Source organism: Tupaia chinensis, unplaced genomic scaffold, assembly GCF_000334495.1.
Source record: "Tupaia chinensis unplaced genomic scaffold, TupChi_1.0 Scaffold139431_1, whole genome shotgun sequence".
NCBI classification, from domain to species: domain Eukaryota; kingdom Metazoa; phylum Chordata; class Mammalia; order Scandentia; family Tupaiidae; genus Tupaia; species Tupaia belangeri.
Genome location: NW_006199316.1, coordinates 4,414,530 through 4,429,839, shown reverse-complemented (window position 1 = coordinate 4,429,839; position 15,310 = coordinate 4,414,530). Strand labels below are relative to the sequence as shown.

At 38.9% G+C, this 15,310-nt stretch overlaps 1 pseudogene; it reads right to left on the bottom strand.

Moving 5' to 3' along the window:
* The window catches only part of LOC102496354 (dnaJ homolog subfamily A member 1-like), a 70,159-nt pseudogene that overhangs the window by 34,216 nt on the left and 20,633 nt on the right, over positions 1–15,310 (bottom strand).

Genomic DNA, 15,310 nt, shown 5'->3' with positions numbered 1-15,310 from the left:
TCTGGCAAGTGCGCACCCCTATAGCAAAAACCTCTCCTAAAAAAGAAAAAAAAAATCACTACTAAAAACTTAGGGATAGAAAGGAAGACAGGGACTAGCAGATGGCATAATGGTTACACTGCTGGACTCCCACATAGTTGACCGCAGTTCGAGGCCTGGACCTAGTCGATTAAATCTCACTCCAGGTGCATGTGCATGTGTGCCCAAAATCCTGAGAGGAGACTGGAAGAGAAGGGATTGCAACATGGCCTTCCCCCCTGGGGGGGAGTGCTTTCTGACTTTCTTTCTTTCTGTCTCTCTGACCAGCATACATGCTGTATAGCAAAAAATCTCTCAAAAAATAAAAGAATCATCATAATTCTAGAATGGAAGTGCACAAAATATGAGTGAGAACAAAAGAGGAATGCACACTGTCTGCTGGGGTAGTCAGCACAGGTTTCCTAGAAGGGATTGTTTGTGACCTGAGGTACCCTGGCATGCATTTGGAGGAAGAGCATTCTAGAACAAGAGAGCAACAGTTACGGAGGGACAGAAATGTGAACCAGAATGGCATATCCATTAAACAGCGAATTTGTAATATCTAGAATATTATGTAGTGGAACGACCAAAGGACAGGAGATTGGTAGACTAGCCAGAGGGCATGATGTAGGGTATTTTAATGAATTTTGGTTCTATCTCGAAGGCAACTGGGGAAATGAGAGAAAGCTGTCGGGTTTCTCTGCCTGTTATCTACTAAGGTATATTGGGGGGGATGGGCTGGGTAGAAGATTTTTCTGCATTCCAGTTCAATCCCTGTGCTAGGCGTACCCAGGCTTGTGTATAGAACAGCAATCTATTAGGGATAAAATGGTTTTAATGGAACCTCTCATACATTCATGACCAAGACTCATGAGTATAGTATTTTCTAATAGAAAATCATTAATTCCACTGGCACTAGACTATTAATCATAATACAATCTTTTGTTAAATTCTAGTGTTCTTGAACATGTAATTTATAGGTCAAGTCTCACAAATGCTTGGTTCAGAATAACTGAGGCATTGCTGAAAGATGTATTGCTTATATCTGTAGTTCACTAATAAGCTTAAATATGATGACTAGACATCTGTCATAATTCAAATGGATTTCAACCCTGGCTGGCTCTTATAAACAAATAGGCACACGGTGGCAGACTTAGCTATTCTCGTCTTATGTACCCAGCAGCTGAACCTGGAGATTTATAAATAGCCAAACCTGATATAGAATGAAATGCTTTGGGATCAAGGTAAGACAAAGGAGGGAAAGAAATTCTGTGTATGTCAAGGTCCCCCAAGAACCTATGGCTTTAAAATAGGCCAGTGCTCTGAAATAATATGTAGTAATATTCTATGAACAGAGGGTGGCACAGTTGTGGAACACAGCCCTCTGTGGGGCAATCCCACATCAGAAGGTTCCCAGGTCAAGTCCAGAGACCTCCCTGGGTATACCAGGCACGTGTCTGCCTGGCCCCTGTACACAATGTGAAGAGTCAGTGTTAATAAGTAGTGTCACATCAGAGTGTGGGTGCCAGTGATGTGCAACAGGGTTTTATTCTTAAACTAGTTCTGGTTCCTAACATTAAATGCTTGCTGTGGGCTTAGTAACAGTATTAATGTTTTAAGTTTATTTGTACTTTTCATGAGAGACAGACAAAGATAAACATAGAGACAAGCACTCTAAATAAGGTCTCATGCTCTGATCTTACCTCAGCCTTCCCAGCCATCTGTGTACATGAACCCAGCATGTACAATGTTATGTGTTATAAGCTAAATACATGTGGTAGCCCTATGAAGTGGAAAATATATCCCCAGTTTATAGTGATCTGGTAAAGGCAACTGGGGGTTTTACTATTAAATCAATTAAGCTATTAAGAGAAAGAGTCAGGGGGACTAGCAGATGCGTAATAGTTATGTCACTGGACTCCCATGTAGTTGACTGTGGTTCGAGTCCTGGACCCGGTGACTTACAGCTCATGCCAGGTACATGTGTGTGTATCTTTAAAATCCTAAGAGGAGAATGGAGGAGAAGGGATTGTGGTGCGGTCATGCCCCCTGGGGGTGATTTCTCACTTTCTGTCTCTGTCTCTTTGGCACACAAATGTGCCCTATAGCAAATATCTCTCTACAGAAAACACAAGGAGAGAGGGAGAGAGAGAGAGAGAGAGAGAGAGAGAGAGATCATTTAAATTTAGGATTTAAAATTAGCCTTATTCTAAATCCATGCTTCCACCCACCATTTTATATGATCTCCATGTATCCCCTATTACCTTCTCTTTTTTTCAGTCCATTTTTTAAGATGGCCTACAAACCTTAGGTTTGAAGTTTAAATGAGTTTAAGACAGACAAAAACCACTTAGTTTTGTCTTTATATGTTATTTATATTGTTATAATGACAAATAAGGGAAAGGAGAGGAAGAAAATAAAATCTCAGTATATTTGAGGCCCAGAGGAATAGACCTTGGTACCACAGGTAGGCATATCATAGAAATGGGATCAGGTTGAAGGAAGACAGGGATGACAAAGAACATAACAGGTGACTCCTCAGTGGATGAATATAATTAGGAAATGTGAGCAGCCAGGGGATATGTGGGAGACTTCCACCTAATTAAAATAAAGAAAAATCTCTTTCAAGTTTTTTTATTTTATGATATAAAAGTATATTCCCAGAGCTGGTAGTATAATGTAAGAATTAAACAGTTGTTAAATGAGTTATAAGAATAGTTTTACAACACACCTGTACATTAAAACATTGAATGAGACACTATGGCTGAGAATATAAAATTTTCATTTTACCACTATTCTATCTTGATAACTAGTCATATTGGTCTTAACAGTAATAGAAGTATTAACAAGTCAATAATATCAACCCAACAATATGTCAGGATTCTAAAAGTTCTCAAAGTATTCATTGTCTGATCCTGTCCTCTCTCATCCTTTCTAATATTATTTAAAATTGGAAACAGACTTATATATGCCCAAAGACAGCCTGATAATACATTTCCAATATTGCAAATGTTCAGTGGATAGCAAACAGAGCTAAAAATCTCCCCTCTTATGACTAAATCTTGATTAAGGGAAAAAGGTAAAATTCTCCATCTCCTTTACCATGGGAAGGCATGGATTTGTCTCTCCCACTCAGGTTCTGCATCTCAGGTGGTCTCTGTATCATCCAAGCAGCCCTCCCACCTACCTGACCTGCCCCACACCTGAGGGGTGACCAGCAGCAGCAGGTTCTTTGGGACCGGAAGCAATCTCATTGAGGTGTTGAGCTGCCAGAAGGATTGTTATGAAATGTACTCCAACCTTACAGATGGGCGGGAAAAACAGAAAATAATGAAAGATTATAGCCTCCCACCTCACTTTTCCCTTTTCTACTACTTTTATGTGGGGAGAAAGGGAGGACATTTTTGTCGTTTTTCTCCTGGTCTCCATGCATTTGATAAAACTTCTTCCTTTGATATTTCCTGTGTCCCATGGGCTGCCTCTTTTTCCAGACACTAGTCTTGACCCACAACTCTTAGATTAATGCCACCCATTATGTACACGATGCTCATTGTATTACTATTCCTATAATAAATATAATAAGCTTGCAATGACCTGCAATCCCTTAATCTTCTCTGTGTACAGAGCCCTTCAGAAACACTTACCCAGACACAGAACAATCTGACTTTCAAAAGCGGCATCTTAGCAAAGGTTTAGCCCTAATTTCATGGTGAGAATGCTCCTCTTTCCTAACCCTGTCAACCTTCACTCTGACTAGCATCCAGATTAATAGTTATTTAACTGCTGAACAATTATGACAGGTGATTAATTAATCTCAAGGAGCAGCCACTTGTGCTGCTATTAATCAGCCCATCAGCGGACAGAAGGAGAAGGAAAGCAATCTGTATTTGTTACAAAATGGGCTAGGCAGGCATTCCTCAGGCAGTAAGAAAAGGTCATTGTAGAGCTGAAAGCAGGATGGGCAGGTTTTGTGAGATTGATGAGAGAGAATTATTTTCTGTATATATTAAGAGGAGGAAAAAACAGTGTGTTGAAAGAAACTTAATGTGCAGAGAATGGATCCCTCCAGATGTGTAACTACTTAAATCTTACACTGTGGGTAGAAGGTGATATTTCTGAGTTGCAATGGAAGGTGAGGTGTTGACAGTTGCTTCATTCATTCTGAAAATATTGTAATTACTGCAATCGTTTCTTTTGAAAATTAAATGGAAAATTCATTTTGCTTACTAATCCATACCAGAAACTCATATTTGCAAGCCATGTTCCCTCTCTCTCTTGCTTTTGCTTTTTCTTTCTTTCTGTTTATTTATTTAGATTTTTGCCATAGGGCACATGTGCTCACCAGGGAGAGAGACAGAAAGAGAGGAAAATAAGAAATCAGCTCTCAAGGGGGATGGCCATGCTGCAATCCCATCTCCTCTACCCTCCTTGTGTGATTTTGGGCATGCACACTTATGCACCCAGTGTGATTTTCAAGCCACTGGGTCCAGGACTCGAATTGCGATGGATCACAGGAAGTCCAGCACATTAGCCACTATGCCATCTCCTGGCCCCTTATTTATTTATGTTAAGACAGGGTTTTGACATGACATAATCCTCCTGCCTCAGCTGCCCAGCATGGATTATAAGTGCTTGCTGCCATGCCTAGCTTCAGACAGTCTCGCTGTGATGCCCAAGGCAGCCTACGGCTCACAATCTTCCTTCCTTAGCCTCCTCAAATTGCAGGGATTAAAGGCCCATCCCATGGTATCAAGTCTTTAAGTTGGACTGGAACCTCCCGTGTGGTTAGAGCCTGCAGAGTACAGTATCTTAGAAGCGTGTACCGCCATGACTGGGTCCCATTTCACTTCAACCCCCATTTTAACAGGTCAAATCAGTCCTGCTCCACTGTTCCTACCACCATCACGAGTACCAGCCTTATCACCTCTTATCTACTGAAATGACCTTTCCTTGGATAGTTTTTCATGCACTGTACTGCTGTCTTCGTATCTTGTGTTCTGTTTACTTCTGAAAATTAAATAGCAGCAGGACCAGCAGTGGAGTGGTGGTTAAGGGACTGGATCTCACTGGGTCATCTCCATGGTTCCAGTCTTCAACCCAGCAGCTTGTAAAACACACCAGATATGGGTGTGTGTATACCCAAAATACTGAGAGAAGAATGGAGATGGGATTGCAGCATGGTCATCCTCCCTTGGGGGGTGATTTTTCACTTTTCCTCCATCTCTCTCACTGCAGTGAATGCACACGTCCTATGGCAAAAATCTAAAAAAAAACATAGTGGCATCTTTCTGATTAAACACATAAATAGGATCCTGCTAATGCCCTAGGAATGGCTTGTAAGCCTCTTCAGCCCACAGCATGGCTGGACCCTGGTTCTATTTCTTACTCACTGCAGGATCTCGGGCCACTCTCAACCTTCAGTGAACTCATGTGTACAGACAGGGATGATACAGGATCTACCTTGTAAGGACTATGTGAATTTTAAATGAATTAGTATACATACAACACTTAGAACAACATCTGGAATATGCTGTGTCCCTGACAAATGTTAGGTATTATTATTGAACCATGTGCCTAGCCCTCATTTTTCTAAGACACCATGAGGGTTCTCACTTGCACACCTCTGATCTCAGGAAAGACTTTTCATACACATTTCATTCTTTTTGCCCATTTGCATCATGAGGAGATGCAAATAATATTTTTATCTATTTTTTTTAAGGTTTTGGCTATTGGGCCAGGCTACTGTCTATAATGTTTAACTTTAGAAGTTTAGTTTGCCTTCTTTGAGACACCTTTCCTTTCTCTCTTCCTGCCCCTCTGGAAATGAACTTCCCCATCATGCTGCCTTCCTGGGTCCTACTGTTGGGTTTCTCTTAATCACCTGTGATACCTGATTGCATTAAACATCCCCACTACTAGAAAGTAAATGTCTTGTGAGGAGGAACAGATTTTTCTATCTATATTCTCCAGCATATCATGTCAAACTCAACAGAAATTTAATCAGTATATTTGAATGAAAGAATGAGTGAATGAGTAGTGCAGAAAACTTGGGTCTGATAGTGAGATAGTGGCCTCGTTAGGGAATATATCCAGTAAAAAGATTACACCTTAGTCCAGCTTTGATGGAGCAGGCAGTAGGGGGCACTGCTGTGAAAAGCTGGCGGCATGTAGGGAGGTTCCAGGTTCACATCCTGGGTCTACCTGAGCTTATTGGGGGGACTTGTGATCTTGGCTGGCTGCAGGGCTTGGCGGGGAACTGAGCTGTGAAGACCCTACTAAGGGTGCCTTTCTCTCTTTCTCTCTCCCTTCCATCTCTCTCAAGAAATCAATATGTAAGCTTAAAAAATAATAATCATCCCTGAAGAGACTGACATAAAGCAGGGAGTGGATACACTCACTGCTCCACAAGCTTAAGTGGATATTAACTCTCTGGGGCACTATTGTAATTGGGCCTTGGAGAAAGCAGACTGCATTGAATAATTAGCGACTTGAGGCAAACCCTTTGAATCACACTGTCTATTAAAATTATCATCATGTGGGGAAAGTGATAAAAAAAATAGATGTGCTTTCCTGCTAGCAGAGGGTTGGTTGGTGTTGCTGATTGCCACGTTGCCTTTTTATGAGACACTTCCAGGGCACCAGGGAGTTACCCGTGATCTACTACAGGAACGTCTTAAGATTTCCATTTAACCCAACCCAAGTACCAAGCCAGCTCTGTGGAAATATGCCATTAAAAAAATCTCTGAATCTCATCCTCAGTTCTCTCCCTTTATAGAAGCCCTGTCCAACTGATAATAAGTAACACCTGTGTAAAAAAAGCACGTCGCTCACCCTCTTTATTTTCCATATTAATCATCATTTATACAGTAAGCACTCAGGGCGTCATGAGCACAAGCTTATAACTTCAGGTGGGTAATAAACAGCAGGGACAGATGAACTTTATACATAAAAAAAGAGTTCTATTTTCACGTGTTCAATTTACCCCTCCCTGTGCGAATGGGTTTAACTGCACCAGAATCGGTTTTTGCAAAGCACCTGAGAAGGTACTTAAACTTAATTGTACTCAGAGCTCCTTACAGAAGTAGTTAATCAGGTGCAAACTAGAGCAAAGGCATTTGGCTCCCCCCACCCCCACCCCCAACTGGGAACACACTGTCCTAGGGCCCTATTATCAAGCTGAAACCCTATATTCTGACTACACAAAATATTAAAAATTAATGGAGAAAATATGCCTTTCTTGTTAATAGTGGTGGTCCCACAGAAACAGCCAACATATCAGAGCAATGATTTCTTTTACATTAACATTCCTTTATAGAGAACCTTACATGAGTCACTGAACCACAAACGAAAAAGGAAAAGAGAAATGAACAGACAGAAAGGAGACGGAAATCTGTGAAGTAAATATAAGCAATTGCTCATCAGTGAACTGGGAGGTCACTACATTCCTTCCTGCCCAAACACCACTATGAAGTAGGAGATTAGTGTGGGTGTTTGCAGATAGCATTGGGTTTGGTTTGACTGTTCTTGTAACCCTAGGTTAATAACTTAGCCTCTCCAAACCTCAGTTATCCTTCTATAAACTGAGTATAATAAAAGCTCACCCAACATGGGTTGCCCTAAATTCAAAGGATCATATAAAACTTGCACTGTAGACCTCCCGAGTATTATTCTCATCTTCTGCTTAGATCTGGCAAAATTGATTTGGACTTGGTGTAATAAGTCCACTAAGAATGGAGATCAGGTTTCTCATTGTTTGTTTGCTAGGGACACAATATAGGTGAAGAATTATCATTGGTATAGTATTTTCTTTTATTTGCCAGATGGTATGTGGAATTGTCAGAGAGAGACAGGGAGAAAAGGAAGGAGAAAGCACCCTCCCATAAAATATGGTCACACTATAATCCTTTCTCCTCCATTTTTCCATCCTGACAGGATTTGGGGCACATACATGTATGCACCTGGTATGTTTTTCAAGCCACTAGTGTTGGGATTAGAACTGCAGTTAGCCATATGGGGCCATGTGGGATCCACCTCCCTTAACCACCAGACTACAGGGATGGCCAAATCATTTCTGTACTTTAAACAAACTTAAACCCAATGATTCAGGGGAATATTTCTTCCCTCATAACTTCATATTATGAGAAATTAGTAAATATGCCCTTCTAACCCAACCACCAGTGATAATGAAACCTCTATTATTATGTGTCACTATCTGTATCCTCTTTCTCCCCATTAAACCTACAATTGGCCTCTGATAAATGCTGCTCTGTATCCAGAAAATTAGCTCTTCGAAACCATTGTATATCTGATTCGTTCAGATAAGTGATTAACCCTCATAACAGCTGTGTGGCTTAGGCACTATTGAAACTAGTTTACTTGTTAAGAAACAAAAATTAAAATAAAGTAAATGACTGTCCAAAGCCATAGCATTGGTACACAGTGGTTCTGGAATTTAAATGGAGGATATACTAGCTCCAAAATACATCAACTTTTCATAGCAATGCTTAAAGGAAAAAAAAAACTGCAGTTATTAATGCTTGGGGTAAGCAGAAGATAATATCTAAGGGGAGGGGGAACTAAACAAAAAAAAGGAACTGTCCAGAAATAAAATAATTGGGTTTTGAGGTAAAACATTGGCTTCACTTGAAGGGAACTAAACTAGTAACCATTCTATGTCTAGCCATACTTTGACATACCCTATGCATATTCATATTTCAGATAGGGAAAAAGTGAGCTTCAGGGTTAGGAGACTTACCAGGCACTCATCCAGTAAATGGTGGAGCAGAGATTGATTCTCATAGATATCTGATATTAGAGCCCACGTGCCAGTCACTCAGCTACATCTCGCTAGACTAGTGGGCGCCTCAAATGACTTCCAATTTCCTACGTAAGTTAAGGTGCTTCATAATATATTTGAATAGGAGCACAAATGTGAGCTAATTTGTGACCTTGCTGTTAAGTCATGGGACACGTGGAAGGTTAAAGGAAAGATTCATTTTGTTGAATCATGAACTTATGGAATTAACAGTTGAACTCAATTGAGTATTCAGTTCTTATCATGGGGAAAACCTGCTTGACGATTGGCAGGTTTGTCTGATTCTTGGCACTGAAATAATATGAACAGGTGTGAAGTAAACAACTCTAACTTTATCTTAAATTGCTAACACCAAACATTCAGAGATCCCCTAGGATGATGAAATCTCCCTACTCCTCTTCCATTTATACTCTGAGCCAGATTCTCATGGTTTATAATGATCAACTGAGAGAAACTAAGATTTTAAAGTATTCAATACTTAGACAATAAAAAGGTGACAAGAACTTGAATTCTTGAGTTGTTATGTCATGAATCTCCTTGTCAGTCTTGGCAAACTCATGGACCCTTTCTCAGAAATTTATAAATGTCTACAAAATAAAATGTGTACATCAAGTAATTATATTCCAATATATTGAAATATATTTTAAAAGTAATTAATAGAGTAATAAATGTTCTTTTTTAATGCATTAAATGTCAAGATAGATCAGATCTATATCATAATTTCTAATTAGCAATGATTGCAGGTATTTCACATGCAATGTGATATGAAAATACCTGTAATGATTTAATGTTAGTAACGAAGTCACATGTACTGGGAAGACTTATTATTTCTAACCTCTCTTTTTCATATTTATAATGGAAAGAAATACAGAATTGTACTTGGTATCAGTGAAAATGAAGATGTATTTTTTTCCTGTGCAAATTTACAAACACACTGAATTCTATACACAAACCTCTAGGGGTCTAAAAACTCCTGAAATCTTTGATATTAGCCTTGGACAGTATTTCGCATACATTATCCCTAATCTTACAACATCTTATTAGGTATGCTTAAATAACATTCAACTTAAAGATAAAGACATTGAGAAGTAAAGTGACTCTCTTATGGTTAGTTACAGAAGTGATAATTTGGCATTCTAACCAAACACTTAGTCAGCTTTCCACCCTACCACCAAGTTCAACCCTACTCTACCCACCTCACATGATTCCACGTTATATGACTCCTCTAGATTCTAAATCCTTAGATGATAAATAAGCAATAACCAAGTTTTTTACTTAGAAGAGAATCAGATAAGCTCCATGACTATCTTACCATACTTAGATCTAAGTCAAAGACAAGACTTGAGTAAAGAAATCTTCATAGAGAGAATAAGTAAACCCTCCAAACAAGGTTGGGCTGGGATAATAGAGTGAGTTTGTAACAAAACAGAGAACTCAGACCAGCAGCATTCTGACGTAATTTAAAGAAGTGTTGTTATTTTGAAAGAATGCAATCAAAATATCAGATAAATCCTCAAAGAATATCATTGGATTGTTGGGAAAATCATGATGTATTTTCTATATAAAAATGTGTCATGACTTTTTCAGTGGCCCAATAATAAGTATTTTTAAAATTTGGTAGAGGGCGCATGTACTCCCTGAAGAGAGACAGAGACAAAGGGAGAGAGAAAGTGAGATAGCACACTCAGTGTTGGATGGTCACTCTAGATTTCCTTCTTCTCCATTTCTCATTTGGGATTCAGGGCACAGGAACCCACATACAGTCATGACATGTGTTTTTAAGTCGCCGGATTGGGGCCTCAAACTATACATTGGGCCATGTAGGATTTAACTGCGTTAACCACCATGCCACTAGGTGGCCCAATAAGGATTTATTATTTATTATTATTTGAAAATTGGTTTTAAAAAGGGTGGCAGTCCTGCAAGATGTAATATGCAGATGTTTCTGAATGTTCTTAGGCTACTGCAGACTTGTTGGCTTAATTAGTGGTATGACTTGAGCCTGCCCTTGAATCCTAGTTTGGTCGCTTACTAGTTGTGTTACCTTGGGTAGGTCACTTAATTTTCCCAATGCCACAACTTTCTTATCTGAAAAATAAGGATAAAAAGAGTTCACATAATGTTGAGGGGTTGTTTGTGTGCAAATTAAATGAATTAATTATGCCAATACATGTAGTTCTCTGTGCCTCACTTCATTTTTAAAATGAGGATAATTAATGTGTACCTCACAGAACTGTTATAAGAGTTATGTAATTATAAGACCCTTAGGACAGTGTCTGTTATATAAACAGAACAATAGATGTCTCTTTCTCTCTCTCTCTCTTTTTTTAATATAGATTTAAATTGGCTATGTAATCTTGACCTTGAGTCCATTACTCAAATTCCCTGAGCTTCTCATTTACAAAGTGGATATGATGCTTTCTCCTTCATTTTGAAGCATATATTAAAAACAGTAAGATGAACAACTATATTTGAACCCCTTTCTTCTATAAAAAACTTGAGCTCTTGATAATGACATCATCATGCAAAAATTTCTAAGCCAGTTAACTGAGTGCCACCATTTTTAGCTACATATTTATATCCAGGATACATATGCAGCTGATTATTCTGGGTGTTTGCTTTCATGAAAACATTTATTGTCCATTGCTATTATTTCAAATAATCCATTTACTTTTAAGAGTTCTGTAAAATGTTTATCATGTTTTTTTTTTTTATTTCAAAGTTTACATTTTTTTCATGGTACATTAACTGTTTCTGTCTTTGAACCTGAGCACCTGGCCAATATCAACTTTCTGCTCAACTAATGGTGTCCTGCATAAGGACATCTTTAGCTATTATTATGTAAAACTTTCAGCAAATAGCATTCAAGAGAAAATGAGAAATCACTAAGATCTTAAATGACAAGTGTCATGTTAAGAAAGCTCATTTAAAAAAATCATAAGATGTATATGATCACCAGAGATGAGAGAGAGAGAGAAAGAGAGATGGAGGGAGGGAGAAGGTGAAAAAGCACCTCCCAGAAGGGATGGCCATGTCTCAATCCCTTCTCCTCCATTCTCCCCAGGATTGTGGGCACTGACTCACAAGGCCTGGTGTGTTTTTCAAGCCATGGGGTCTAGGACTCAAACTACGCAGTTGACCATGCAGGATCTAGCTGCCTTAATTGCCATGCCACCAACTGGCTTTGGAGACTCATTTTTATTGTTCTAAAATCATATACCACAATGGATAGAATAATGGGTAGATTTACTATTTGTGTGGAAACATAATGTTTACCTCATCAGTACATATATTATTTAGAATATGTTGCTAACATTTTAAAAACAGTTTTCTCTTCAGTACTCTATTTATTACCTTTAAATTATTTTTATATTATGCGCTTTCTTTTTTGCTAAATTCACAAGTTTTATAATTTGATCCAGTTCTACTATAAGCTGTCAATTGCCATGAGTTGGGTCCAACAATCTGACCCATATTAAGAGTAGACACTTGACCCTAGTTGGTCCACCTCTAAATACAGCTAGGTGAAACACTTCCCTTTAGTCACTTCTTGCCACAAAATTTGATTCATTCCCCAGACTACTATCAGAAAATCAAATAAAAAACTACTATGAAATTCCTTTTTGTGTGAAGTCCTTGACATGACACTAAAAATCCTTTAGGATTAGGCCAGTTTCCTTCCTTCCTTCCTTCCTTTCTCTTCTTTTTTTTTTTTTAACAACAGCCCTTTATTTTTGTTCACCAGTCTGCAGTATGGCAGGGTACAGGACTTTTAGCTCCTTTCTGCTCCAGTTGGTGTCAACTTGGGTAGCTCTCCTGGCAGTAAAGGATCTTCAAAGTGGAGCACCCACATAGCTAGCAGTTTTGCTGGTTAGTCCTTCCCAGGTAGGTTTCTCCACTGAGCAGGTGGACTCCTCCAAGAGTGGAGCTGGGTTCCAGGAGCAAGCACTCCCAACAGATAGAAAGTAGCTGCTGCCAGTTTCTTAAGACTGGGTGGGCTCAGAAACCAGGGTGAGCATCACTTCCTTATCCCGTTGTCCAGCTAGTAGGCCAGTTTCCTTTCTAGCCTCATTCTTCAGTTAGTCTTTGATTTAATCTTTTGTCATTATGTGTTCTTGTCCACATCAAGAATGCCCATTTGTAATAAACACTCCAGACCCAGTAGACACTCACCACAAGTCATTTGCCATCAGCCAGATGTCAGTTTTTTCTCTGAAACTTATGTACCTCTCCACATTATGGCCTGTCTTCTTTGTCTGTTATTACAGCACTTGTTTCGTACTCAAATATCACTTTCATTCTGTAAGCTCCTTCAGGATTAGGACTGCCGTGTAAGGTCTTTTTCCTTCTTGGAGAAAGGAGTTTGGACTATAGTAAATACCTAATGAAAAGATAGATACATTGCTCAATAGGTTAATGAACAAATGAATGAATAAACAAGTGAATGAACAAATGAATACCTTTTGTTAGCTTTGGTTGAAGTGTAATCTCTGTGAAGCTCAGTTTCTTTCTTTCTTTTTTATTTTTTTAAGAGTTTTTTGCTACAGGGCATGTGCGCTCGCCAGACAGACAGAGAGACAGAGAGACAGAAAGCGAGAAATCACCCCCCAGGGGGGATGGCCACACCGCAATCCCTTCTCCTCCATTCTCCTCTTGGGATCTTGGGCACGTACGTACATGTGCCTGGCATGAGTTTAAGTCTCTGGGTCCGGGACTCGAACAGCATTCGACTACATGGGAGTTCAGCAACATAGCCATCACACCAACTGCTGGTCCCTACATTTCTGTTAACCTCACTGACTTAGTCCTCTGTTCAATCTCAAATCTGCACAATGGTAGGCCATGGTAGGTAATAAATACGGTATTTTCATAATCAACTGTGTCCTGCCAACTTTTTGTGTCCACTTGAATAGTTTCTGGAGCCTTAAAATTGCTCCAGAGGAGAAAAATAGTTGATATTTTTGGGATTGGATGCTGTCAAGTGAATCCCTGTTTAGTTCAACTGTTTATGAGTTCACTTTCCTAAAAAAGAGAGTACCAGTTCTTACCACCTGTGTGTTCTGCAAACACAGGCGACATTATCCTCTTCTGTAGTGGGAAGGGAAGTCAGGTGGTTGTTAACTTGCACACGTGGAGGAGAAACATTAACATGTGACAACGAGAATGTTTCTCCTTGAGGCCTCCAGTGGGGAATGGCTCTCCTTGCACCTCTCTGCAGGTGTAGATTCATGCTTGAGAGTAGCTTTAGGGTGAAGGGATCTGGAATATGTTTAGTCACTCCAAAACCAAAAGTCTTAAAAGACTTGTAAAACAGGAAAGAGAGAACCTTTGGACCTATTTGTCAGAGATTAGGAGAATTAGACTGGGTGATCTTCAGGGTCTACCCATCCATTCTCAAATTCTCTGAGTGTCCTTTTGCTTTGTGATTGTCCAAGTTCTGAATAATTTCTTCCAGGATTTAAGAATTACTGCCTAAGGTAACTGTTTGATTTTCAGATGGCTTTGGTCAGGAAAAGTCCTTCCTTAATTTAAATTTGTCTCCGTTGTTCTTATAATTATTCCACACTTTCATTTTATGATACCATTTTTTATATACAAAGAACTAATCCTCTTCCAAGCTAAATAGCTGTGGTCTTATCAACTATTTTTCTTAAAGCATGGATTGAATCCCTCAAATATTTATCTAAATGGCTTTCTCTTCACTCATCTGATGGTTAAAAAAGACTTGAAATTTTTCCCTTAAATGTCAGTCATATCAACCCCTTTAAATATGTCCCCTCTTTGACTTGTCGTTTAGCAAAGTCACACTTGATACATGTGGTTGAGAAGTCAGTACTTCCTACTGAATAAATAGTGGTTACTATTAATAATAATAGCTTTAATGTTGATGATAATCATCATCATTTACATAATAAAAGCAAAGCATAGACAACTTCTTTATTTATATACTTAAACCTATGACAAAGTAGCATTCTTTCTTTTACATAAAATATCACATTTCATAGTTATGGATTGCTGTTAGTTTGTAAATCCAATAGCTTATTGTTTGAGAATGGAGTGATACTCACAAGTATGAGGACTAGGTCTCCAGTGTTGTGAGATACAATTCTTAGGACATAATAATTAATTAGATCCGGTATGAAAAAGCAGAGGTTGTCAAGAACCACTTCCAAAATATTTGCCAAGCATTTGGGTGAGCTATAGCATCATTTGTCAACTTGTGGAGAACAAGATGGGGAGGAGGCAGAGATAGTGAACTAAGTTTTGTACAATTGACTTAACAATAACTATGCAGAGACAGGCAGTTATAGGCAAGAGTCTGGAGCAGCACAGGATCTGTCTTTGTGGTATGAGTTTGAGAATAATAAAGATTAACATGAGGGTTGAAGTCATGGGATTAGATAAAACCCAAAAGAAGTATAGAACAAGAAATGAAACAAAAGTAGCATTGCAGTAAATTCTGCAAAAAAAAAAAAA